Here is an 18,765-nt window from a genome sequence, read left to right as displayed (position 1 = left end):
ATTCTTTTACTGCCTTGTGTCCTCCCTTATGATGTATCAGATGGTATTCTGATGGCTTGTTATTGCCTCCACTGGTCACATAGCATCTTTAATTCAGCTTTCTCCAGAGACCTGCATTGTTGACACTTTCTCTTCACAATACATTTGCTTTTAGAGCTGGATACCTCAGCCTCAGGGCACACAGGTCAGCAGCTTGACTCTGCTCAAGAGTGTGTTCAGTTTTCATACACACACCTCGCTCTTCATAACTGACTGGCTTAAATTAAACAGTAAGCAGAGTTTTATTGCAGGGGACTTTCTCACAAACTGTTTTGTTTGTGAGGCTTTCAGTCCATCATGCACATTTATGATCACCTGGTGTGCTGTTTTGCACTGTTAACCATAGACTTGATTGCTCTTCCACGGTATTAAACTGTTATTTTACAGGCAACTATTAACTTAACGTCTCTAATGGTCCAAATTATAGGCTCAACAAATTAATGTTAAATTAATTACATACAGATGCTTTTTTTCATGCAGAGTGTAACAAGTTATCTTTACACTATGTACCTGACTTTGTAATATTACAGGCCCCCGTTTCTGGAAAACATTAGCCAGATGTAGTGCTTTGCCAAATAGAAAAGGTAATTATGTCCCAACACAATTTCCATCCAGCGAAACTGTTCTTAAACTGCCAATTTCTGCCAAGTCTCATAATCAGGTTATGTCAGCCTGCTCTCTTCATTATTTTATTTTGAAATCTTCAATCAGAAAAAGCTTCTAACAAGGTCTTTTAAAAATGATAAACTTTACCTTCTGAAAGATGCAGATACATCAAGTTCAGTGATTGGCAATCACTGACAAATTAGATAAAAGAGATGAGGAGACACTCCTCTCCTCTCTTTGTTATCACCATCATACATTAGGTGCAAGTCAAAAATATAAGTTGTCCTCCAAATTTCAGCTCTATTTTCGAATCATTAGTGTGATGATTTTAATAACCGATGCAGGGGACAGGAGAGGAAAGCAAGAGGTAAATTAAATGCAGCTTGCTATTTGATGTTAAAGGTGCTTCTGCAGTTACAGTGAACTGTAGTTCCTGTATACACAGGTCTGTGCCTGCAGTGTATGTGAGCATATAGGTCTGGTTGTGTGTTTGAAATGTATGTCAGGATATATTAGAGCTGTGATGGACAGGCAGGGTTGCAGAATGTTTTCCTGCCTCCTCATGCTGTGAGAGACCACCGCCCATCTCTTATTTCAAGCAGTACTACTTGAAAATGCACAATGTAAGTTAAGGTATTGACATGAGGCCCTGTCATTGTAAAGGCTGAAGAGGTTCTCCAGTCACATCAGTTAAGTTTAAATTTGTAAATTCCCTCCTAAGATCTTAGTAACTTCCACCTAATTTTGAACTAATGATCCAAGACCCTGTTAGGTATCGAACCGCATGGGAGACTGCCCAAGAAGGTCCCACAGAAAAGCTCAGGTTAGTGGCTGTGAGCTCCTTTTTATTAGAGTTGAGGTGGTGAACCAGTTGCAAAATTAAACGTTTTATCTCCATTGCAACACCCACAAATAGAGTTTGAAAACAATTTCAACGGAGCATAAATCTCACCAATCTTTTGGCTTGTCAAAGTCAGTTATTGGGTGTAAATTAGACTCATTGTTACCCCTCGTGGCCACTGAGGAAAAACAACTGTGGGTCTTGCCATCTGTCAAGCCTCGGGGGGCAGTTATGAGCCCATTATGGCTAAGGGCACCACAACAAAGCGAACAATGGAAAACACACTTGAACAAACTACACAAAGGTTAGATTGTTGCTGTATCAGAAGAGTTTGCTAAAGAGAAGGATGAGTTTAAGGATAATGGTTGGGTTGTCATCCACTACATGGGAGAGGTTCCTGAGCATGATAAAAATAAGGCTGGTATCACAAGCTGTAAAATACCTTCCAAATGTCCAGTTTCATGGAGACAAATAAGGTCCACAAATAAATGGCTTTTCCCACATTATTCAACTAAGTGCACAGGGACAATTCATTTTGCATTTGAAACTTACTATGGAGTAAGTGCCAGGATAAGAGCTGAGCTGGATTTATGTTTTTTGTTTATTGATGATATCAGAAATGTGCTGCCACATACTTACAGACTTTCTTACAGGTTGTTGCACACTGCCAACTCCAACTTGACACCTAGTGTCAAAAATGACATCATCATGTCTGTTGCATCCAGCGACAGTGGACACAAATGCAGCAAAAACAATCCAAAACTTAGATCACAACAATTGGGAATAAATAGAGAGGGTTCAATATGATTATAAGACAATCAAACATTGGCTGCCCCCGTTTTAAAGGCATAAAGATAAGTAACATTAATATATAAAACGTCTAGGCCCCTGTGGTCACAAGCCTCAGGGCTTCTCTTAGCAAGAGCTGTAGAAGCATAATTATACCACAGTGAGGTGTGAAAGTCAATGCTCTTGTATTCAGGAACTCAAATCATTCTTACCTCCTGTTGGAACATGAACATGTGCCCTATTCTCTCTTGCTTTTCATTGTCCTGGAGCTACTCAGGTAATTGGAAAGGAGACAAAAACAACTAGGCTTTTTATTGTAAAACTGATTCTCAGTTTCTTAACAAAAGGCAATATTCAATTTGAACTGTTTTATTTAATGCAGCTAAAGTACACATGTTGTTTCATGCCTTAAAGCATTGCCTATATATGCTGTTTAAAATTTTTAGTAATAGTGTACTGAATAGTTGTTTATACATATTTCATTTCCTGGGCGGTGGATCGGGACTTAACTATGTTAATCTACTGATGGCATAAGAGCTAACGGCAGGAGGAACCAATGAGCGTTGTGTAAGGGGCCAAAGGGCAGACTCCACTGTTACATCATAAATTAGTCTGTTTTAAGCTTATAATTAGTCTCTGTAGGAAGTGCAAATACATATAATAGAGAATTGTGCACAGTCAAACTCCATTATTCAACTGACTCATTAAAGTCTTAATTAGGTGGTGTTTTAATTTTTTAAATGTCAAGAGGATATGTAGTGTCACAAATAGTGCTGTCACTATCTAGAACCCTCCTTGAAATGTTTCCCTAGTAAATAAAGCAAAACTCATCCTCTGCATTATTAATACCCACAGCCCTTCATTAGCATTTTTATTTAGATTCAAAGCAAGAAACTTATGCATTTTAATGTCCCAATTCATTTTTAAGTGAGATATAAAGAAGCCTACCTTGTCCCTCTAGCAGCTGATACTCGATCGTTGTGGACACTTATAACTTCAAACAACTATATTTTGAAATGCACCACAACACTGGTGTCTACGTGTAAATATGTCATTGAAATGGGAATAAATTATGTTTGGAAGAATAAACAATCCCAGAGTAAATCCTTAAAATCTACCTTCACCCAAACTACCCCCCCATAGTGCCAATGTAAGAGCACCTATTACTCACTCAGTGCAGGCTCCTATTACTGCATATTGCATTCCTTAATAAATTGTCTGTATTGTATGAAAGTGAAAGAGAAAAACATGTGCATTAGTGTTTCAAGAAAATATAATAGTTATTTTTAGTTATTTCTTTTAGACTAATTCCCTTCATGTAGTTTTTCTTTCACATTTACCAAACCACATTCAAAAATCTCATGTTAGATGGACACCGTCCACCGTGCTGATATTTGAGCAGTAAAGCTCTGTGAGATAAGCCTATTCAAACAATGAATATACAATAGCGAGGAAATACATCAAGTGGTTTTGATTCCCAACAGAGCCGCTCTGAGTGGAAGATTGAACAAGGCGCACTGCGGGAGATGTACCATACCACATCTCTAGGGGAGCTGAGTATAAGAGGAGAGCTCCATCCATAGCTACAGTGTTCTGACCTTGCAGGATATTGACTCACAGCGTGGTAATGCATACAGTGGATTTACTGACACATAGGGGAATTATTTACCTAAAGCATGTGAGGTAATCAATCTACAGTTATTGAGTAAATGTGTAATTCAAAGCAGGATATGTGACAAAGAAACATCAAACACATCATTACATAGCATTAAATGCCAAGTAGCTGGATTTGTAGTCTATGTGTTCAAATGTGTATCGCTCAAATGTTGGTGAACATATAAAACAACTTTTTCTAATACTGAGAAACTTTGAAATACCCATAATACATTATTTGCTTTGAAGTCGAGGTTTGACATTTTAGGAAAACAGTAATTTGCTCTCTTGCCAACAGTTAGATGACAAGATTGATAACACCCTGATGGCTGCAGGCTAAATATGTGGCTACGGCCCGCAGCTGGCCAACTTAGCATAGCAAGAAAACTGGAAGCAGAAATTAACACATAACATTTGTTTGATCTGTACAAAGAGCAAGTGCAAAAGCAACAATGTGTGCTCTCATTGGCAGTCACTGCACCCAGCCAAGAAATAGTCTGGCACATAATTTCACTAAATACTTGTTGTTTTTGCACTTTGGTTAATTGTAATAAATAAAATAAACGTGCTGTATGACATGTTAGTTATTAATAGGTGAATCTATATTTACTGTTCCACTGTCCTGCTGCAGATAAGCCCGGAGTCATGGGCTGCTGCTGGTAGAAACATATTCAAAAACAAATGAGAAACATGCTGCTCCATTGACGAGCATAATCCATCACTGTAAATTAGATGACTGCCGACTGTTTCCTTATGCAGTCCTTTAAAAAGCCACAGTTGTCGTGGTGTATCTGCATGTGAAGAGCTGCTCAACCTTTGTATTGCTGCCACTCTGAGGTAAGGGATAATCTTGATTGACAGGGGTGAAAATATTTCTAGTAAAAGTAATTATTAATCAGCAGCATGCTACAGCCAAAGAAATTATCAAAGTTGTCTCGTTTAAGATGATGCGTGATGGATGATGTGCAGCATTGTTTGTTGTTTTTTGCAAACTGAAGGTAACTTTGCAATAGTTTAGTATTGGATTTCTCAAACTTGCATGTTTGCAACTTTGAAATGTGCATACTGGCAAAAATGCTATAGCTCACAATTTGCAAAATATGGTTGCGTACACTTTTGCTGTGGAAGCCAGACCTGTCTGTTTAACCAGTGTTGCAAAAAACTAAATAAAGAAAATAAGACCTTTACCTATCCATTTCTGATAGTTGTAATGCATATAGCAAATGCAGCTGCAAGTTGAAGCTCTCAAATAATTTATTTTTGATAATTAATGATGAAAAAGAAACTGTAATGAAAATTAACCAGTAGGTCGGCAGTTATGTCCCAGTCTTCCCCATCTGCATGCCGAAGTGTCCTTGGGCAAGATGCTGAACCCCGAATTGCGCCTCATGGGAAAAAAAACTGCTGCTAATAGATGCACAAATGTGTGTGTGAATTGGTGAACTGTAGTGTCATCAAGACTAGAGAAGCACTATAATATAAACCATTTACCATTTACATCTGTGGCCATTTCACTGCTGACATAATCTCCGGGTAGATTTAATTGACCACAAAATGAAGACACACGCTGAATTCTGGGTTTTGCTTTTTATGCTTTCTGCTAAAGCTCAGGAGGATTTTCAAATGCAAAGACCTTTAAAGTGCTCGGCTTGACACAAGTAGTAATTGTGACACCTGCAAGCATTATCCGGTACTTGACATACACACTGCTCAGCCGTTTCCCATCTGGAAAAAAAACATGTTGTAGAGCTGCGGTGACTGCAACATGTCTGAGTCTGAGCATAATGAGACCATCAGTATAAAAAGAACTGGGAAATTAATTGGCACATTAGTAGTTATTTCTTGTTGCTGTATATGGTTAAACGATTTAGGCCAATCAGGATCTGGGAGCTGGTTGGATTTTTCAGGCCTTTCAATATGTCATACTCATTAACAACCTCTAGGTTCGGATGGATGAGCTTTTATTGTAGTCTGGCCTGTAGCCAGAGACAAAATTGGGAGTGAAGTGTGGTTATGGCCCAGAGACAGTTCCACTGATCAAAACCCATGAATAATGGTTGAAACTGTATGAAATCCATGATGAGGGGTTTGTTAATGTTAAACTGAACTGATGGAACTAAAGGGTGATTCAGTGGGGAGGGCTGTAAGTGGATTAAGGGTAGAAAACGTTCGCCGGGTGGACGTTTTCCAGACGTTATGTGATTGATCAGGATGAAAAAAGAGAGTGTGCATCTGGAGAGTGTGGCACTAAGCCCTTGCTGCTGGCGATGTCTGTGTGTCACTAGTAAGTGTGTGTCACTTGACAGCTGCGGTGCTTTTCAAGGTTATCTGTGTCTGGAAAGTTTTCCCCCACTCCAACCAAAGTAAACTCAAATGTCAAATATTTCCATATCAAACCGGAGTGGTTTGAATTGGCTGAAATGTCAGGGTTGTTAAGATACTCAGGTGGAATGATGGCACAAAAACTAACATCCTTATCTAAACACATCAAGCTGCTACGCTGTTGGGAAATAGGCTCTGTTCCACAGCTGGATATACAAATGTAGTGACAGATGAGTTTTACTTTACTTACTCCTGAAACAGATCCTCAAGTTGCTGTTTGACTTTGGCTCCACTAATTTCCATAAATGAATTCATCCACTACCAGGGTCACACCATTAATGGCAGGGTTGGTAATTTGTTTTGCTGAAATCCTCTTTGGGTCCCAGTAGCCATCAATTAATGTCTGATAAGCCCTTGCAGGACTAAGCACATCCAATTTGTTATTCAGATTGAATGAAATGATTGGTTGGCAAACGTGACTGTCATTAACCTACCTGCTTGCCCACCTGAAATTCGGCTCCCAGTTGTTGCTAGGCAGTACACGTTCATGTGTTTTGGGGGCATAGCTTTGATGAGAGGGCTGTGGGGAATTGATTGGATTATCAGATTCATAAAGTGTAGGATGCTCTTGTTAGCTTTCCCAGGCTTACCAACCCTAGCTTGGTGTTAACTGCTCTGCACAAAATGTGTGACATGGTCTGTTGGTGATATGCTAACTGTTAGCTCCACAGTCCGTAAATGAAGCCAAAATATGGCAGATTCTAACAATTTGATTTTGATTCAGAGGGCTACGATTTGATGATAAAACGATTATCGATGCATCAAAGAATTTTATTTCTAAAATGATGGGTTTTTTGCAATCACTGTGTGACTCCTAGAGGTATGCAATGATCACTAGCCTCATGATTTGTGCTTTAAAAAAGTATTTGTGTTACTGTTATCACAAGTGTGCTGATTACAGTCAGTGCTCTCCACATTGATTTGACATTCAGTCCGTTTAGACTTGTGTGCTGCATCTTAAGCCTTTACTGTATCTGCATTACTCTGCTGGTCCACAAGATATTCTGAGAAAAACTCCACAGTGTGTGTGATAATCTGCCTGAATGTGTGTCTGTTTGTCTCAGTCATAACAAAAACTGATAACCACATGTATTTTAGTTATTAATCGATGATGTCCGTTAATGAATCCAAGTTGTTCCGGTCACTTGAACCCTGATGCCCTGGCTACGTGCATCTTGTTTTGATGAACTACATGCGCACAGTGCACATGTGTTTAAATGCGAGCCTCAGAAACTCTAAAGCGAATCAACAAACACAAAGCAATGTTCAGGTCCTAATAACTGATTAGTGTCAGAGAGCGGCAGCGTGGAGGGAGAACAGTCAGACAGGAGAACCTGACAGGGTAAAAGACGTCCGGACCTTTCATTTGTGTCTGTCCTGATCCTGAAGCAACGATGATTATAATCATGCAGTGGCTGGACATTGGTAAAAAAATTTACCCGGAACATGAATCTATTATTTCTCTACATCAATGCAGAGTCGGCCACGTCTGCATTGTGATGCACCTAAGAATTGACAAATTTCCTCACCTCTAGTATGCCGTGTGTACTGCATCAGAGAAAGCCTGATCTACTTTATCCTGCCAGATTTGACTAAACAAAGTAGAGTAAGTCAGAATATTATTTTTTTGTTCGTGCCTCAACTGCCAGTTGCAGTTGCCCCTGCCTGCTTTCTTAGTTTATATCTTGATTATATTGTCGCCCTGTTGTCTGCGTTCCAGACAACAAGGAGATCACTGGACAGTTTGCATGGACAACTCAGCAGCCCTAGGGAGTTATCAGTGGGACTGATGTGCTGTGCTCCACAGAGACGTGGCTACAGGACGTTGCCACGGATCCCATCAACACCTTCTAAGTTTGGAACAATAGGAATAACAGGAGAGCAGAGAGAGAAGAGGCGGTGGATTTATTGAACCAAATATGTCCTCTTGGCTGTTGTTTACATTCCCGGCAACTGTGTGTGACGTCTTCCACACTGTTTACGCCCCACTCCAGACTCACTGATTGCTTCATGAGGCTCTCCACAATCACTCGGTTTGTGGACTGCACAACCACGGCCTTTAAAAGGCTGATATATGCTTCTCCGTTTTTACTGACACAGACTGAAACGGACAGAGAAACGCCCACTCCGAGCGCCTCGAGGAGCTTTTTGTGCACCTCTGATTTTTCTAACTTTCCGTGGGCATATCGGAGAGCCTACGGACAGCCCTTAGCTGTGATTGGTTCGCTAACGACAGGGTTCGGAACGACATCATTTCCAGACCACAGACTTCCTGTTTCTTTCCCTAAATCACAATAAACCCAAACACAACTACGATTAATGTGACAAGTGTGTTTAGCCAGCGGAGTTGTCTGGCTGACAGTGGCTGGTTAGAGCACTAACGACATGTGTGTACGGTCACATACGGATATAACGCCCTGTCATTACGGCGCTAGCGGGATAGCCACCATGCTAACTGCGGTGGTAACAGCGCAAAAACCCGCTGTCATGAATTTAATTCTACTTCTATCATGACACTGTTTCTCAAACACCGTCAGGTTAGAAGCTAACACTAGTAGTTAGTATCGGGAGTCCCTGCTGACTGTGTGTGGAAGCTGGGGTGTCACTTAATTGGGTTCTGTTAGTTGCCATCTTTCAGTGTGTGTGAGGACAGCCGGGAGCAGGAAAATAGACACACGTGGACTTCTTCTACGCACATTGAGGTAGGCTTCTCGAAGCTCGTCTTCCGTTGCGCCACCTACTGTTTGGCGGTGAATTGTTTTCAGACGTACAGTCGTTGGAAAAGCAAAAATCAAAAAGAGTCCGTGGGATCCGTGCGTCCCCCCGCGCGCCACGGACACGGAGAAGCATAATGGAGCCTTAACTGCTGCATGCTTATGTTGAAGAGATAGTCGATCAGAGATTGGCTGATATGATGATCTGCCTCCTGGAGAACTCAGTGAACTGCATTAAATGAACCTGCAAAGTGTCACTTATTATATTAATATCCATTCATTCACTCCATCTTGACTCTGTTTCCTCAAACTGACACGCAGACAGCTGACGTGTCTGACCCGCTGCAGCTTAAATGTATTTTAAGCTTCTCAGTGACCATACATGGATTGGTTTGTTGCTACCACCACAAAATCAACACTGATTCATCACCACATGATGATTGAAACTTGACTTTAATGGTCACATCTTTCTTCATAGATGTGTGATTTCATTCATTTATTCAGCCTCTTCTCACTCCGCTCCCTCACCTCAGCTCTAACTCTCTCACTGACCCTTTGACACACACACTTTGACACACACACACACACAGAGACACACACACAAACACTGTCATCTGACACACCTGTAAACTCAGACTGAGTAAAAACAACATAATTTGGTCTTAACCAAAAGAAAGGAAGGTCCTGTATATTTGCCACTGGGTGGGGAAGTGAGATATAATCACAAGTGGTCATATTTTTTTCCATAATTGCATTCGCTGGTACTAGTGTGCGCCAATGCGCATGCACCCCCACATGCACTTGCACAAATATATCCTCAATTGGCGGTTGTTGTGCTAACAGTGGGCTATTGGAACATTTTAGCATTTCGCCCACCCTAGAGTCACACTTAGTGGAGGTATACACTCTCTGAGTGCATTAGTGCCCTTTAATTTACAGCTTGTCAGACACATTAAATTATCTTTTCTCAGTTGATGCTGTAAATTAATAATGATGAAAGATGTTCTGCCATTATGCTCTTTTTGTAGAATTGATTAAGATCTTCTGTATGTGACATCTCAGTGTGTGCACAGCACATGCATGTATGACTCATGTTTTGTATCCAGTGGTTAACAAAAGGTCGCCATTAAGGATGTGTTCTTCCATTTTAAAGTAAACAACAAATAACGCCTTATCCTTTGTTCAAGCCTGTAAGGTATGGGCATTGTAGACTATGCAGTATTTTGTAATTTTGGTATTTTTCTAAGCCACTAGTGTTGTTTTGTGCATTTATTCTGAATGTTTTTCTAAACAGTGCAACTTTACGTAACGAGATTTAATTGAATCTTTGAGTTTTAATTATTTAAAACTTTTTCTTCAATGAAAGTGGAAAAATCCTAATTAGATTTGATAAGGCATTCAAAAGTATTTGGATTTGACAAAATGCTGTGAAGCCCAGTCCTGCTTCTTTAAGGCAGGCTACAAGATTACGTTATTGTGCAAAAAAAATTTGGTAAAACTAGTCTGTATGTTTGAGCTGTGTGTTTCATATACTGTTGACCAAACAGGGGATTTGGTTCTTTCTGAAATATTCAACTAGAATACTCATAACAGACAATTTCCTGCTGGAGAACATGCATCCTGGTGCTCCGGTTCCTCATGTTTTTCTGATTCAGTTGTGCTAAACCAAGTAAGCTCTCTCTGATTCATTACTTTCAACACTGAAAAGCGTGCTTCAGCCTTCCCAGTGGTGCCACTGCTGTGATCCCTCGGTACAAACACTTCCAACAGCTCAGATGGTGGTGGAGACGGTTTGCAGCTGCTCTCACACAATTTAGAGGTGCTACTATTTCAAACATACTGATGCTTCTCTCAAATCTTGTTTCCTTTTTGCTTCCTGTTGTAAAATAGAAGGACTGTTGGTGCTTGGGATGTTTGCTCTGGCAGAACAGAACTTCCATGTAATGTGGTCAGCTGAGCACAGTAACCATGTTTACATGGACACCAATAATCTGACTATTGACCTTATTCTTATTAAGACATAGCAGCGACTATGATGTTAACACAAGTTGCTTATAGAATGTTTCATTAATATTCCCATTGAACCATTGAACACTACGTCAAATTAGTTACATTAGTTTGATGAGAATACTTCTCATCAAAATATATTAATGTTCAACAATACATGGCCATTTGAAGTACTCTTCTTATATTTTCCCTGATACAACATCTCATAAAACGAAAAAAAGGTATCATGGGAGGACCCTATAAAAAGGCTCTAAAATTAGTGAAAAATTAGGGGGTCGTTAAAGAAAAAATCCTAAAAAAATCAATAATAGAGCTGGGAACTTGTTCCTCGGTCCAGCTGTTCCTTGGACATGTCCGGTCTCCCTGCATCATTTACAACTTATATCATATTCAAATATTCAAGCGGAGACACGGCAGAGAAACGGGCGTCTCCAAGTGATGGAAAAGCGACACTCAGACAGGCGTGTCCTACCGGGGCGCACACCAATGGACTTTTGACAATTTTTTCCGGGACATTGCCTTCAAATATGAATTCAATCCATTTTGTCTGTGTCTTCTGAGGCTGGGACGCTATGTACAGATCTGTCCGGATCTGTGCAACCATCCACAGCACATCCTGAGGGCTTCATTTGCTTCATGCTTCTAGCTAGCTATTCCAGGTGTATCCGAGGTTTGCAAAAACGAAGTGAAGTGCTTTGGTAAATATCGTATCTATAATGAGCATGGGGGGGGCGGGGGGCAAGGCCATGTAAGAGAGACTCCCATTTCGCTTGTGATGCGAGAAGGATACAGAAGCTCATTCTCACTCATATCGGACCGTGGGAGGGTTTTTTTCCAGAGTTTTTGTGTCAGTAGACATGCCAGAACCCAAATTAACGTGTAGAAGCACTACATAAGTGGAATTTTCATAATATGTCCCCTTTAAAACAGTTAAATGCTCCATTTACCCTTTTGAGTGTTTTCTTTCCAATTTTGCACAATGTTTAACTTATTTTTCAAACTTGTTCACACTTAAAACTTTGGGCATGCACCATCAAGCAGCTGGGAACGGCTTTTTAGTGCTTTATCTCTTATATGGCCAATGTCCTTTTAGTCAACTTTGTTTTTTTTTTTTGTTTTTTTGTTTTTACTACTTGTCAAACACTTTGTTAAATTGTTAAGAAAAGTGCTATATAGATAGATATAGAGTATATTATTAGATAATAGTATAATAATATTATTTTCTAATATGTATATATTAACTATAGCATAGTCTTATTCAGACTTTGCTATATTTAATCTGGTTAATATGAGAATATTGATGTCCATGTAAATCACAGTGTGTAGACCAGCAGACTGTGTTGATAATTATTCCAGAGTCGTTATCAACTATTGACCCATTCTCGAATGCTTCATTGTTCTACTAAAGAACAGTGTTGTTTTTCACTTAAGGGTAGGAGCCTGAAACCGAGTAAGAATCCAGAATGCTTTGGGAGCAGAATAGTTTTCTCTTTCTCTTTATAACCAATCTAATTCTGGGATACTTGAGCCTTCACTGACCCAAAGCAGCTGTTGTCACTCAGAGCCCATGATGAGGACATGATGCTGTCCTGTGGTGTTAGTTGCCAGGTGAAACTGCAGTAAGTGCTTGTTATGTGAGGCTCTGATGTCTGTGTGGTGCAGTCAATGACTACATGGTTTCTGGGTGTGTGTGTCGAAAGCTCAAACTGCTACATTTGACTCCAGCTTTGTGTTGACCTTTGGCGGTGAAGCCAACTGCTGTGCTGAATGATGGATGGACAACTTTTAGGGTATAATAAAGAGGACAAACTTAAGATGTCCTTCATATCATATTTAATTTATCTGTGCCTGCTCTCTGGGTAATTGAGACACATTCGTCGCATCAACAAAAAGACACACATACTTCTCCTCGGGCAAACAACCAATGTGACCTCCACTGGTGACTTGTTCATAAACACTCCCCGAGCTAGTGTGACCGATCTGTCTAATCACTAACTGTCATGTCAAATTGCAATGCAATTCATGGTGGACTGAGTGTGGGCAACGTGTACACAAGGAGAAGCTTCATACATCAAATATGTGTCAGCCTCTACTTACTCCTGAGTTCAGTAATCTCCAGGGTTGAAGTTCTGTCTGTTCGTTAACTCATTCACAAACCCCTGCTGAGATTTAAATGCATTCAACTTAAGAGAGACGGAACTACAAACAAAACCTTTAAATGGTCTTAAATAAGGGAAATGCCTCTAATTTGATGATGTGAACATCGGAATTGTTACATATGTTTTTTGATCCAATAAGGCGGAGATGCTCTTTGAAAATCGTTTGTACTTGCAGTCTTTCATAATTTATGTTGCTCACTTGGTGTGAATCGCAGATTTCTAGACCTTATGAAATCTATATGAAATTGCAGCTTTATCTCAGGTTGAACCCCCGCCCAGTTGGGAAGAAATTGTTTTACCGACTGCAAAACAAAAAAGAGAGTCATGACAGGGTAAATAAATATCACGAGCAGTGACAAAGTGTGTTGTGAAAGCCTTAAGTAGTATTCTCCACCAAACATACAACCTAAAAAGATTGAAAGCGATCCTCATTTAATCGACAGATGTAAAAGTGAGTTTTCCATGTATCCACTTCTAGTGTGGACTCAAGTGTATAATTTGCATCTGGCCTGAATGGGGTCCTGTATTGGATCTGTCAAGGTGAATGTGTGAAGGTGACTCTCTCTGAGAGATTCAACTGATGAAGTAAAACAGCTGTTTTCAGAAGTCCTATTCTGGTTTTTAAAGCATGACTGCCAGTGAGTATATTTAACAGTCAGAGATCAGTTTGTTATTGTTTCATATGTAAATACTTTTCAAAGCTTACACACAGCGCAAGGTGGGGGCAAGACTGATGCAGTTTTCATTTTCTTATCCACTGTACCCATAGGAAGTGCCCGAGGTGTGGTCAGGCACATTGTTGGTGCAATGACCGACAAAAACCTGGTCTTTGATCAATGGCCACTTATAGCCACCTATAAGGACACTTATAATAACAGTATATGCATAGGAAGATGTACAACACACTTACATTCAGCTTGTAACACACACAGGTGGCAGTTTTGGCTAGGTAGGTAGAACGGGTCGACCATCAACAAGGTCAGTGGATTCAATTCCTGGCTCCTCCAGCTGGCATTGAGAAATGTCCTAAAATTGTCCCTGAGTCCACAGTGTTTTAATGATATGTGATCGAAAAACAGCATAACTGGGTGAATGCATCCGTGAAAGCATCTGCAGAGAAGTGTTCTCTCTTATTACTGGGAAAATCCACGATTATAATAGTGGCCAGCCAAGGTGCAACTGCATCTGTCTAATAATGTGGGTGGAAGATGGGACTGTCATTGGTTCATGGTATTCCCTAAAACTGCATAAACAGACGGGTTGCGCGTCACCACTTCATCCCAGCATCCAAAACATAAGCCAAACGCCCAGATATGTATGCTGCAGTATTGCGCATTTGGAGTCAGAGCCCAAGCCAGAGCTACACGCTTCTGACCAATCAGAATCAGAATCAGAAGGTTATTATTGCCAAGTAGGTTTACACCTACCTGGAATTTGCTCTGGTTATTGGTGCATACACTTAACATAGAAACATCAAAACACAATAAATACAACACACATAAGAAAAACAATAAAAAAACAATATTTAAAATAAAAAGATATAAAAGATAAAAGATATAAAAAGTAAGGTAAAAAGTGAAATGTAAAATGCAAAACGAAAAACAGTAGAACAGTGTCAAATTGCAATATGCAATGTAATGCTATCAATAGTCAGTCTCAGCTGTCAGTCATGCCGTTTAAGCCCCAACCAAACTTACTGGAAGGATGAGCTCTTGTTCTTAGAGCTGTTCGATAAATGCTACATAAAAGGACAGAAACCGTCTTTGAAAATAAATTATTTAATGTGTATGTTATTTTATTTTTTGTTTGGTCCATATTCCATCCACTAACATGATAGAGGTGCATTTATGACATATACTGCAGCCACCCTCTAGGGGGACATCAAGCTACATTGGCTCCACTTTTGAGGAGCAGTCATGCCTCCAATCAATAGTTAGAACCAAATCACACCCATGATTAATTAACAAACAAGCCAGATGTGCCTGATGTTTTCATGGTCTCCAAAACATTTTCTTTTTTCTTTTCAATAGCTTATCATCTTTTAGAAAATACGATTGATCCACACATTAAAGACAAATACAGCTTCAAAGAATAATATACAGTCTTAGGGGGACAACATACAAAACCACAAAAAAGGACAAGTGAATCCTCACAAAAACAGGATATATTGTTGTGCCATTGTACTGAAATGCATTAGGTTTACTGCCTCACCTCCCACAGTGTGGCTGTAAGGGTTTCAAGGGAGAAGAGGACACAATTTGTCCACAGTCAGCACAATGAATGCGATAGGCTGTCACGAGATTTTAACTCAATTCAGCTTTGAATACATTACAAATACATTTGTGTCTGCAGGGGCTGTGTGATGTGAATGTTGAAGGTGTTGTTTTCTCCTCTGGATGAAAGACTTTATGACAGACTGCCTAAAGAGAATATGCAACCAGCGTGTGGTGTCTAACGAGATTGTTTTGTGTACAGGTGTCCCACCAGGCTGCTTTTATCCCCTCTATTGTTTTCTGTCTATACAAATGAGATGAGGTTGCAGGACGACCCCGTAGTTGCGCAGTCACACATGAACAAGTTGGCAGAGGCACAAGGCCGATAAATGATAAGCATGAGAGCTGCTACCTTATTTGGGGACATCACTTCCCACTTCCCACACATTTTCTCACATGAAAGATTTCTTTCTTGAGGGCCCAATCGCTAATTGAAAATATGAAACTAATCCATCTTCACCAGAGGAATCCAAAACACCCACGACTGCATTCAAATCAACTTTAGGATCAACCCATGGGTAATGAATTGTTTTAGGTCTTTAAATGGGGAGGTACCCATAAGATTAGTCCAGTATTGTAGGCTATACATCGAGCCAAGTGGTTAAAAGCATTACAAAAGAACCAGCATCAGTAGACTGGGGTGTGAACAATTGCCCAGCCCAGTTGAAAAGTTTTCAAGAGAGCCACAGATCTTCTGAATTATACAAATGCTATTGTACATTGAAAATACATGTGGAGGTTTTATACCTTTTGGCTGGGATTTCCATTGCAGCGTTGACTGACGTCTGAAGACAGATTCTGAGATATACTAGCATCTTTACTGGACTGGAACATGTGCCGTGTAAGCCTATAAATGTTCATAAAAGGCTTTCTCCTTCATCGGACTGTTACACAAAGAAATGTATAGCATCCGTCCCTTTAAAAATCTTTGATGACCTATTGTGTTTCTCTTGGGAATGAGAAGCTAGTCAGCATTGACGCTCACTGTTAATCTATTCACTATTAACAGAAGTCTGTCTGTACGTTGCTCGCATATCTTGACAACAGTTAATCTTATTGGCTTCACATTTGGCATGTGTATTGTTAAGGCCCAAAATAATTAATTCAAGTTTGATTTTAAGAGTTTGTCGCAATGAGTTCTTTTTTTAGATATGTTAGTACACAAATAAACTATGTAGTTTCTCATTCTCTTTGTAACCATCGCTTCAGTAGTATCCAAATAAAATGTGTCCATGGTGCAGTCCTTGGGTTTGCATTTAATTATTTATTAAATTAGCCTCACAAAATGTAATTGCAGTAAGCAGGTTTGATTTAAGAAAATTGGGGCCTCATTTAAAATAATCAGTCATTGTTATTGGTATTCTTAAAAAAGACGTACAGGTTTTAGTGCATATATTTGTTTTAGAAAATTTGTTTTAAATTTCTTTTAGTGTATCACAGATTTCAAACACAGACGTGTTGAAGAGGAGAACACTCATTCATTAACATACTCACTCGTATATAGGTATTTACTCACTGGAGTTGACATACCAAATGTGTCACATGTTCCATAGTTTTAAAGGTACGGTGTGTTGAATTTAGTGACATCTAGTGGAAAAATTGCATGTTGCAGCATTCAAAGACATTTTTAAGTGAAATTATTAATAGCATATGACAGAGTCCTGTTAGTTTGACAACATTGTCTGTGTATGTATGTGTTTGCACTGTGTTGTTGAGATGGATTTGCTGTAAAAACAGCATTGTAAGTAAAGATAATTCAGTCATTCAATAAGCCCATAAAGACTTCATGCCTCAGGTGTTGGGTGTAATGGCAGGTGAAACAGTTTCCCACTGTGATCACAGCCAGTATACTGATTTGTGTTACCATTAAATGTTTCCTCTTGTTTTTTTTTCCCCTGAACGTATCCACCATATATTTCCTTAAAGCTGTAAGATGAAGCTTTAAGTTTAATTTACACCTTGTCTTCTTTGTGGGAACGGAGCCCAACCCTCATAAGAGAGAACTGGTTGACCTTACTCACCCACTCACTGATTGTCACCTTTTCACCTGTCCGACCACTCAAGACTACGTTGTCTCTGAAAGGGGGAGTCTTCTGCGATTCTACTCAAACCAAGATATTGTCAGCAAACCAGTAACATTTGTATTTTTGTCCCTCTAAAGATCCCTCTCTTAAATAGCTTACCTGAAAAGTATTTAACACAACTGTACTTTAATGATTTCAATTACAAGTATTCCCCTTTTTAGAAACAGATTCAGCTTTATTGCCATGTATGAGTCCCCATACTAAGAATTTGACTCCGGTGTAGCTGCACTCAATGTACTTAAAAAAATACACAAACAATTCACAACAGACTACTAGAATCTTGCAAAATAAGCGTGACTACTATGTGCAACAGGAAATATAATGTGCAAGGAGGGACAAGAAAACTAATTACGAATTGTGAGCAGAAGACAATAGTGCAGTGGTGCAAAGACGCTCAAACAGAAATGGATCGATAACATACAAGTTACTTACATGTATTTGGTGAATCATATGGTGCAGAGTGCAAAGGATCATTATAAGCAGGATGCATATAAATACAGAAGGTACATCACGGTAGTGCATTTGAATAATGTACAGTGTATATATTCCGTGTATATATTTATATTGTTGGGAATTTGTACGTGTAAACCTGAATTGAGGACAAGTATAATAAATAATAAATACATTGGGGGTTTTGGAACAGATATTATGTCGACGGATTTTTCCTGACACTGTAGACTGGTTGTTCATCAGAGTGATGGCCTGTGGGGAGAAGATACCTTTTTCTTGTAATGAAATGTGTTTCATACCCTTAAATTAAAATGGAATTATATTAGAATAATCTTCATTGTGCATTTGCATGTATGAAAAGTAATTCCTCTTTGTGAAATGAGGTTGACGTATTTGTCCTTTGGACAATAATAGACCAGTAGTAATACCCAAGCCATGGATGAGTAAAATGGTTACAATTGCCAGGTAAGACCTTGTTGAAACATGCAGATAACCTTTAGAGGCAATTGCTTGTAGTGTTACATTCAGCAGGGCTCCAGTTATTGTGTCCACTCTTTTCGTATGAAGCTGTTTTCTCAGTCAAGTATCTTTGGTTGGAATGGTAATTGCTTTTCCATCAAATATGAACTGTTGTCCTTTCATTTGTTTATGTCACATCATCCATCAATCTTATTGACTCTTGTGGCTGGGGTTTGATGAATCCCGGAAAAATAATGTAACTCACCCCTTCAGTATAGCATCATCAAGGGAATTGGGTGGGGGCAGTAA

At 39.5% G+C, this 18,765-nt stretch overlaps 1 protein-coding gene across 1 annotated transcript in view; it reads left to right on the top strand.

Moving 5' to 3' along the window:
- The window catches only part of sntg2 (syntrophin, gamma 2), a 73,104-nt gene that overhangs the window by 4,786 nt on the left and 49,553 nt on the right, over positions 1-18,765 (top strand). The gene's annotated exons all lie outside the window — the stretch shown is intronic.

Source organism: Limanda limanda, chromosome 12, assembly GCF_963576545.1.
Source record: "Limanda limanda chromosome 12, fLimLim1.1, whole genome shotgun sequence".
NCBI lineage: Eukaryota > Metazoa > Chordata > Actinopteri > Pleuronectiformes > Pleuronectidae > Limanda > Limanda limanda.
The sequence above is the reverse complement of the archived record's forward strand: the minus strand, read 5'-3'. Positions and strand labels throughout refer to the sequence as shown.